Source organism: Nicotiana tabacum, chromosome 20 (assembly GCF_000715075.1).
Source record: "Nicotiana tabacum cultivar K326 chromosome 20, ASM71507v2, whole genome shotgun sequence".
In the NCBI taxonomy this organism is placed as follows: Eukaryota; Viridiplantae; Streptophyta; class Magnoliopsida; order Solanales; family Solanaceae; genus Nicotiana; species Nicotiana tabacum.
Window position 1 is genome coordinate 108123314 of NC_134099.1, and position 10319 is coordinate 108133632.

Consider the following 10319-nt stretch of genomic DNA (forward strand, 5'->3'; position numbering starts at 1 on the left):
TTTAGTAAACTTTACAGTCCTACCTAATAGTACCATAACGCGTAGTATTTTGGCGCATATTTAATAAGGTTATTTTCTTAAATACAGGTGTACATTTATGTAATCCAAATCACGATCTTGACGAAGTCAAAATGTGTCAACAAATCACGTGTGCACTGGTTGTGGCGTGGTTCGAGATGCGTTTTCGCGACGTTGCAATTTTGTATAAAATAAATAATGATAAAAGCGGTTTTAAAAGTTAAATTTGCATATAAGTTCTTAATTGTTTAAAAATCAGATAAATGAGCCAAATATGACAATTGAGTGACCGTGCTAAAACCACGGAATTCGGGAATGCCTAATACCTTCTCCCGGGTTAACAGAATTCCTTATCCGGATTTCTGGTTCGCGGACTGTAATACAGAGTCATTCTTTTCCTCGATTCGGGATTAAAATTGGTGACTTGGGACACCCTAAATCTCCCAATTGGCGACTCTGAAATAAATAAATAAATCCCGTTTCGATCGTCCTTTAATTGGAAAAAACTCCCTTCACCCCTCGCGGTGACGGAAAAAGGAGGTGTGACAGCCATTGAGTGCACTATTGCACTAACTTGGTGGATCATCTTGATAGTTTCACAATCCATGGATCTTTTCTTTTTCACCAAGTCCTTCATGAATTTAGCATAACCCAGCATTTGCTCTAGAGCCTCCACGAAAGGCACATTAATGGATAAGCTCTTCATCATGTCAATAAACTTCTTAAACTGATTCTCATTTTTCTGCTTCGCGAGCCTTAGAGGATAAGGTGGAGGTGGACTTGGCAAAGGAGTCTTGACTTTAGGCACAACCGTTTCCGGCATGTCTATTACGTGTTCCCTAGACGGGTTCACGTCATTCTGCGTTTCCACCTTGTCATATTGGATATCAATCTGCACTTCCTTATTCACTTCTCATAAATCACATTTTCAACCACCAAAGGAATCTCATCTTCTTGCAACTCAACTTTATCACTCAAAATTTCTTTTTGCTTGGAGGCATGCACATCACCGCCTCATCCATTTCTTGTAGTTACAGCCATAACATGATTGTTCCCACCCTTCGGGTTAACTACCGTATCACTTGGTAGAGACCCCTTAGGGCGAGTATTCAAGGATTGTGAGATTTGGCCTAATTGAACCTCCAAGTTTCTGATTGAAGTATTGTGGGAAGCCAACTGAGCATCAGAGTCCACATTCTTTTTCATCATATGTTCAAACATTATTTCAACTCTCCCCATTCATTGTTGGAAGAATTAGGACTTTGGGATGGAAATAGGGGTAGATTGTTCGGTTGTTGATACATTAGGGGCCTTTGAAAGCCTTGCCCCCGATTTCCTTGATTGCCATTGTTCCAACCACCCTGATTGTTGTTACCACCCCAGTTGTTGTTGTTGCCATTCCAATTACCCTGATTGTTCTGAGTGCCCCAATTGAAATTTTGGTTGTTGTTCCCCCAATTACTATTCCTTGTTGCTGTTGATTGCCCCAATTGCCTTGTGGTCTCTATTGTTGTTGGTTGGAAGAATTTCCCCTTTGGCCCTGATAATTGTTCACATATTGCATGTATTCATTCTGCCCATCATAACCATCATCTTGGAATCCACCACAATCATTGTCATATTGATACGAACTCCCTTAGTTTATGTTGACCTTTTTGTCTTCTTTTTTTCACTAGTATGTTGACACCCTCCAAAGCATTTACTTGGCGCGGATTTTGAATCTGTTGTAACTGTGCCTTTGCTAGCTGGTTCATTGTTGTTGTCAGCTCTACTATAGCCTGCCCATGATCATGTAGCTCTTTGTGCAAGTGAGTGACAGTGGGGTCACCCTATAGTACATTGGCTCGACTTTGCCAAGCGGAGGACGTGTCAGACATCTCATCAATAATGTCATAAGCCTCATCATAATACAGCTTCAAGAAATTATCTCCAGCAAGTTGGTTCGCTATGCACTGATTTGTTGTGTTAATGCCCCAGTAGAATGTATGTTGTATCATTGCCTTAGTCATACGATTATTAGGATATTCCTTTACCATGATTATATATCTCTCCCATATCTCATGTAATGGTTCGGTGGGCTCCTGCTTGAAAGATAAGATCTCATCCCCTAATGCGGCCATATGCCCCGACGAGAAAAACTTTGCAATGAATTTATCCACCAACTCATCTCAAGTAGTGATGGAATGGTTGGGAAGTCACTCAAGCCAATCTAATGCTTTCCCTCTAAGTGAGAAAGGGAATAGTCTCAATCAAAGTGCATCCTCTGATACATTAGTTTGCTTGCTCCCCCAACAAGTATCCACCAAACCCTTAAGATGTTTGTAAGAATCCTGATTGGGAGCACCCGTGAAATACCCTTGATGCTCCAACAGTGTCAGCATCAGATTAGTAATTTGAAAATTGCCCTCCCGGATCCGGGGTGGGACAATTGCACTAGCATATCCTTGGTTGGGAAGCACTCGAGCAGCCACTCTTGGAGGTAGTGGGGGAGGGTCTGGAATATTATCATTAGCCTGACGGCCTCTCCTTTGTCCTTCAGGCACAATAGGAACCTCATCATCAATATTGTCATCTACCTCTTCCCCCGGCGAAAAATCTCCAAGAGGTGCGTTGTTTGCTGCCATTTTGTACCTGAAGTTACGACACACACAAATTACTAACACAGAAGGAAAGAAGAACAATACACAAAACTATTTAGATAGATAGCCAAAACTGTTAGCTCCCCGGAAACGGCGCCAATAAGTAATTGGAGCCAACCCTACATCACTACGAAGTGGTGAGAGCGGTCGAATCAGCTTTTACCCGAGATAGTCGGTATCGAATCCACAGGGAGCTAGAAGTGGGAATTGGATTCCTATCTAAACTAGAGATGCGTAGTGTTCTTAATTACTCTTCCAATCATCTTTTGGTTGAATACTACTTATAATATTTAGGCTAATGATAAGCTAAATTAAATAAAGAATGATTGCTTGTAGGGTTTTCTAATTAGTTAAAGAGGCACTAGGGAAGTGACTTTCTCCTAGGTGAATACTTGACGGGATCTAAAGCCTAAGGCAAAGACGTTATGTTGGGGATTGTGATATAGCCAATGCATGGAATTGCTCACTCTATACCTCTCGGTAGCTTGAGTGACTTTGCCCTAATTGACTTTCTCAAGACCAATTGGGTGTCAAGATTGTGCAAGCAATATAGGCTCAAGTTGGGTATTACTATCTCTAGGTTTAACCCTTTAACTAGGGCTATCAATCTCTTGATTATACCCAAATTCCTTGTTGAACTGATTTTCCTAGACTCAAGATCTTTTTCTCAAGAAGAACCCAAGTCAAATAGGCACAAATTAGTGTTTGCAACCACTAATTCAATATGGAAAATACAAATCAGTCCAAATATCAACTACCCATAAATATCTAAGCCTTAAATCAAAAGACCCATCAAATACCCACACTAGGGTTGAGCCACAACCCTAGCTAATGGGTCTAGCTACCCATAATAATGAAAGAAAACAGAGAAATAGATGAAGAATAACCCATAAGATTTAATTACAAGCTAATAATTGAAGATTCAATGATAAACCCACTATAAAATTACTCAAAATAGTCAAATACAGTCGTTCACGTGCTCTGCTGAAAGTTAGATTACAAATGATGACCTAAAAATGGGAAAAGAAAGTATTTATACCAGGCTAAATTTTTTGGACAAAATTACCCCTACGGGGGTACCGCGGACCGTAAGAAATGGAGTGCGGTTGCGTGAGGCTTTTTGGCTTCAAGTCTCTGCTCTATGAACTTATCCACCGCGGGACTCATAAAATGTACTGCGGCCGCAGTGACTTCAACTACGGTCCGCACAAAAAGGACCGCGGACCACATTGGTATTAATCTCCAAACTCCCAACTCTCTGAACCCCATCTTTGCGGACCGCACAAACTCGATTGCGGCCGTAGTGAGGCCACTGCGGTCCGCACTAAATAGAATGCGGTCGCAGTGGATCTGTTGCACTGTGCTTGGACTTGTTCTTGGTACTTGTGCATGTTTCGTTCCTTTTTGAGCTGATTTTGACTAATTGTCACCTTTTTACCAAACCCTGCAAACAAGTACAACATGTAAGCATTTGGGACTATTTTGTATATATTTTTAATCAAAACTCAAGTAAGAAGGAGTGTAAAATGAACTATAATCCCTAGTTATCAGTCGATCTGAACCCACTGCTCTAGGGTACGGGCAGCGGGAGTCTTACATAATAAACCTGTGTAATTTAAAAGTATATGTATAAAATAACAACAAATAGGAGCTAGACAAATAATATATGGAGGGGGACATGTTGAGGGGGATACAAGATAAAAGAATCACAACAACAATGATAACTGTAATAGACAATATGCCTTGAACCAATGAAAACAATTAAACACAGTAAAGAAAAGTGCGCGGCATTACCCTTCGTGCTTTTACTCTCAACCTCACCATATAAATCAACAGAAATAGCATGACATCACTCTTCGTGCATTAACTCTCATAACATGGCACTGCATCACTCTTCGTGCATTAACACTCACAATATGGCACGACATCACCCTTCGTGCATTAACACTCACAATATGGTATGACATCACCCTTCGTGCATTAACACTTACAATATGGCACGACATTACGCCTCGTGCATTAATACTCTCCCTTACCATAAAGCAATGAACAATAACAACAGAGAGATAGAATAACACGAACAAGCCTTACTTCGTCATTTGGTTCCACAATACCAACCTTAACTTTGAAGTCAATACTCAATTATCACCAAAAGAATCTGTAAACATGGTAAGAACGATCAATTTAACAATACTAGTCTCAACATGAATAATATGATCAAAGAAAATAATAATTACGAGGAACCAAGTCCCACCTGCATACTTTAACCCGACAACAACGCATAAGTACTTGTCACCTCACATATACGTTGTACCCAATATCTAAACATGTAGCAAATAGACAAACACATCTTATTCCGTCAAGTCAAGGTTAACCATGACACTTGCCTCGCTTTAAAGACCAAACTCAAAGCTCAATCACTTCTTTGCTTTTCAAGTGCGCCTTCAAACCAATAAAATCTACTAATTTATCAACCAAACGATTCAAATTAAGCCTTAGGAACTACCCACCATTGTAAAGAATTCAATTTAGGTTATTATTGAAAAAGTCAACATCCGGACCCGCTAGAGCCAAACTCAAAGTTCGGACTAAAATCTGATTACCCATTCACCCCCGAGCCCGATTATGTAATTTGTTTTGGAATCAGACCTCAATTTAAGGTCTAAATCCCTATTTTTCAAAAAACCCTAGTTCTACCCAAAAAAAAACTAATTTCCACCATGAAAACTCTAGATTTTAGGTTGAAATCTTAGGAAAAGTAGTGAAAGATTGAAAAAAATTAGTTTAGAATCACTTACCATTGATTTGGGGAGGAAACGTTCTTTGAAAAATAGACTCTAGGGTTCTTGAGTTTGAAAATTTGAAGAATGAACCAAAAATCTTGTCTAAGTCATTTTTGATCAGTTGTAGGTGTCGCATTTACGACATGAAGTTCGCAAATGCGAGCCCCGCAAAAGTGAGGAACCAATCGCAAATGTGAAGATCCTCATATGTAACGACCCGATCGGTCGTTTTGAGCTCTGACACATCATTCAGCAGTTTGAGGCCATGAGCAGCTTCATCTCAGGTATATTGACTTGTGTGTATGGTCAGAATTAAAATTCAGGGAGTTTGGAGTCAAATCTAAATGGAAATTCTCATTTTGAAAGCTTAAAATTGAAGAAATGAACTAGGATTGGAATTTTGAGTAAACGACCTCGGAATTGGGATCCGAAGGTTCTAGCAGGTTCGTATGATGATTTCGGACTTGGGCGTATGCCCGGATCGGGTTTTGGATAACCCGGGAGCGTTTTGGCGCCTATTGTGGAAGATAGCATTTTAGAAGAAATTGCATCAGTTTGGCTTAAAATGCATTTCAGTGTTATTGATGTCCGTTTGGAATTCCGAGACTGGGAGTAGCTCCGATCGTGATTCTAGATTTGGGAGCGCGATCGGAAGTGAATTCGGAGGTCCGTAGGTCATTTTGGAGCCGTTTGGCTAAATATAGAAATTTGAAGGTTTTTGAGAAAATTCGACCGGAAGTGGAAATTTTGATATTGGGTTCGGAATGCGATTCCGAAAGTTGGGGCAAGTCCGTAATGTCGAATGTGACTTGTGTGCAACATTTGAAGTCATTCCTGAATGATTTTGGTAAGGTTTGAGACACTTTGTCTCTTTTAAGGAAGCTTAAGTTGGAAAAGTCAATCGGATATTGACTTATGTGTTAGAGCACTCGAAATGTGAATTTTATGGTTCAGATAGCTTTGTTAGGTGATTTGGGACTTAGGAGAGTATCCGGAATATTTCTGTGATGACCGGTGTAGAATTAAGCTTGAATCGGCAAAGTTAGTATTTTGACGAATTCCGGTTGATAGGTAAGATTTTGATCTGAGGCTCGGAATGGAATTCCGAGAGTTGTTGTAGCTTCATTATGTCATTTTGGACTTGTCTGCAAAATTTGAGATCATTCGGACTAGTTTTGACGTGTTTCGACATCGGATGTGAAAATTAGAAGTTTCAAAGTTCATAGGCTTGAATCCGAGGTGAATTTACTATTTTTGCGTTGTTTTTGGTGATTCGAAGAAACAAATAAGTTTGTGTCATATTATGGGACTTGTTAGTATACTTTGTTGGGATCCCATGAGGCTCGGACAAATTTTGGAAGAGTTTTTGGAAGTTTTTTGCCGTTTTGAGCATAAATGTAATGATCTAAAGGTTCATTTTTAGTTCTAGAGATCCAAATTTGATTCCGAAACTTCTGGAATTTTGATAATGAATTATAGGACTGATCTGGAAATTTTGGTCTAATTTCATCAAGTCGCGATTGGGTTTTTGACGCGAAACATGAGTAATTGTTTAACGAGCAAAATGGATATCGCACTGGGCAAATGAGCTTCGAATTGAGTTTCGATTGAAGGGTTGTGTTCGTATTATTATTTGTGACTCATAGGAACAAGAATCGTCTAATTCCGAGTTCGTATGAAGGAGTTAGAGCCTTTTTAGTGAAATTAAAGAGTGCTAGTGCATCAGGTCTGGTGTGGCACTTTTAGCGACCAGATTAGCACCTTTAGCGACCAGATTTGGGTCTTTAGCGACTAGATTTGCTTATTAAAAGCTGCTGCATTTCTGCTCCTTTTTTTTTACCAATTTTCTTGCGAAATTACATGGTTTAGGGAGATTTTTGAGCAAGAAATCATGAGAAATCTTGAGGTAAGTCACTTGTGATTATTTCTACTCCATAATATTGAATTATCATCGAATAATCCGACTAGATTACATGTTTTTGAGGTGTAAATTGGGGATTTTGGACCTAGGGATTTGAAAATAAGATTTGAAGATTTGAGGGGTCATTTGAACTCCGATTTTGGTAAATTTTATATGTACGGACTCGTGGCGATACAAGGAATCCGGTGATGTGACTTGCGTAATTTTTTGACAAGTGGGCCCCGGGCTCAGGTTTTGCGAATTTCGTGAATTTTGATATTTTTCGAGTCTTTTCGATTGGGTTATATTCCCTTAGCCTATTGTAATGTATTCGTTGTGGTTTTGACCAGATTCGACGCGCGAAGAGGTAAATTCGAGAGGCAAGGGCATAGCGGAGTAGACGTTGGACCGTCTTGAGGTGAGTAATGATTTTAAATGATGCACTGAGGGTTTGAAACCCCAGATTGCACAACATACTGCTATGTTGAGATGAGACACGCGTTGTATGACGAGCGCGGGGTCATTTACTATTGGGGATTGTGACTTGGTCCATCCCAGTTGATATTTTTACCGCGTAATTGATAAAGATTTATTGTTTTTCACTATGATTGGGCTTATTGCCATATTTGGGCTTCGTGCCAATTATCTGAAATCTTTTGTGAATTTACATCACTATTTTCCTCACGAATTGAAATATTATTTGAACTCAGTCCAATTGAATTATATTATTTTGTGAACTCAGCTACATTTATACTCAACTCGAGATTTAATGATATTTATAATGCTGTTGAGTTGAGCACTATTGTTTTATTGATGCCCAAGAGGCTTATGATTATTTTCTGTACTAATTGAGGCCTAGGGCCATACGTGAGGATATGTTGAGTGATGTGAGGAGGCTTTCAGGCCTCGAGTGTTATATGAGGAGGCTTTCAGGCCTCGTGTGTGATGTTTGAAGGCTTTCAGGCCTATTGATATTACGCTTGGGCTGTAGGAGCCCCGCCAGAGTCTGTACACACCCCTAGTGAGCGCATGGTACCCAGGTGAGTTGGGAGTGGGCCCGAGAGGCTGTAGCTTGTGTGTGGTGAGTTGGGAGTGACCCCCAGTGAGCGCAGGGTACCCAGGTGAGTTGGGAGTGGGCCCGAGAGGCCGTTGCTTGTGTGTGGTGAGTTGGGAGTGAGCCCGAGGGGCTGATGTTGTGTGCTGGTGAGTTGGGAGTGAGCCCGAGGGGCTGATACTATACTGAGATTTACATATTGAGCCCGAGGGGCAAGCTTTTGATTTATCCTTACTGTGGAAATTATTTGTCTTTACTGTTTTAAAAGAAGAATTATCTGATACTCACTGTTTTACTGTATAACTGATTTTACTGCTTGGGATAGCGCTATATTGTGCCGTTATGAGATTTCATGTTTTCAGTCGTTATTTATTTTTATTACTCACTGGGTCAGAGTACTCACATTACTCCCTACACCATGTGTGCAGATACAGGCAGAGCTGAGTTCGCTCCTGAGCGCTGATTCTTTCCAAGCCAGGCAGTGACTAGGAGCAACGAGGTAGCTGTTGACGTCCGCAGCCCCGTTTTCTCCCTTATCTTTGTTATTTATGATAATTCCAGACTTTGTAAAATATTAGTAAACTCTGTAGTAGCTCATGACTTGTGACACCCCGATTTCGGGCTGAGTTGGGATGGTTTTCCTTATTCTATCACGTTTATTTCGCATTTAAGATTATATTGCCCATGATTTAGACTTATTCCTGCTAAGTAATTTTAAAGAGATGTTTTGTTTTGTTGATTGGCAGGCCTTGTCCTCACGAGAGGCGCCATCACGACCGGGTTGGGATTTTGGGTCGTGACAAGTTGGTATCAGAGCCTAGGTTACTTGGACTCGCGAGTCATGAGCTGGTTTAGTAGAGTCTCGCGGATCGGTACGGAGACGTCTGTACTTATCCTCGGGAGGCTGCAAAACCTTTAGGAAAAACTTCATATTCTTGAATTCTTAATCGTGACTCCTTGATTCAGCTTGAAAAAGTAACTTTTACAGTTCCTTCCACATATTCGTATGCGCGAACAAATGCTCAGTATTAGATGTGCCTTGATGGCTTGTAATTCCCCGATCGATGGGCGAGGTGTAATCTCTGTGAGTTTGATGTTATTCTAGTCGGGAGGACTTGAGGCCAGATCATTGCCTATGGCTTGAGCACCGGGGTGCTGATTATGTGAGCAAGTGTTTTGAACTTATATGTTCGGTATTGTCCCTAATAGTGGGAATGATGGATGGATAGCTACGTGATGAGTATGTTACAACTGCGAGATGTATCTATATGACTTGGAAGTGACGATGGAGACCTGTTGGATGATTGATGGACTATTAAGTGTTTGATTTTTCATTGTGATGCTTTGTCGAGTTGTGGATATGTTGTTAGGATGGTTTTGGTGATTCTCTGGCAGGTGGATAGGCCCAATTACAAAGGAAACTCTGCCGAAATTTTTGAAAAATTTAGGACTTAGTAAAAAAAAAAATTGTCGCCTAATAGTGGGCTTAACTGTTGTGTGAGTGAATGAAGGAGTGAGTTTAATCTCACCATGGTATTACGACAACAATAGTATATATGTGTTGTGATCTATGGCTTCGAGCCAAGTTGGGGAGTTTGCTATTGATTAGATAATTGTGCGGTCATGCGCTATGTTGGTTCTGGTTCGAGGCATGCTGGCGAATCAGCTCTGGTTACGGAAATTGGTCCGAAGATGGCACGATTGAGGGAAAACTTGGACAAAGGCTACATGGTGCTTTATAGATGTGTGAGAATAACAATATGTCTTAAACTGTCGTTGGTAAAGAATGCTCGGTGCATGGAGCAGGAAGATGTTTGGTTGTACTGGAATGAGATCATACCCTGAGGTGTCAGAGTGCTAATGAGGCACATGTGGTTATGTTCCTTGGATCAGGTGAATTTCATTTTGAATAAGAGTAAATGACT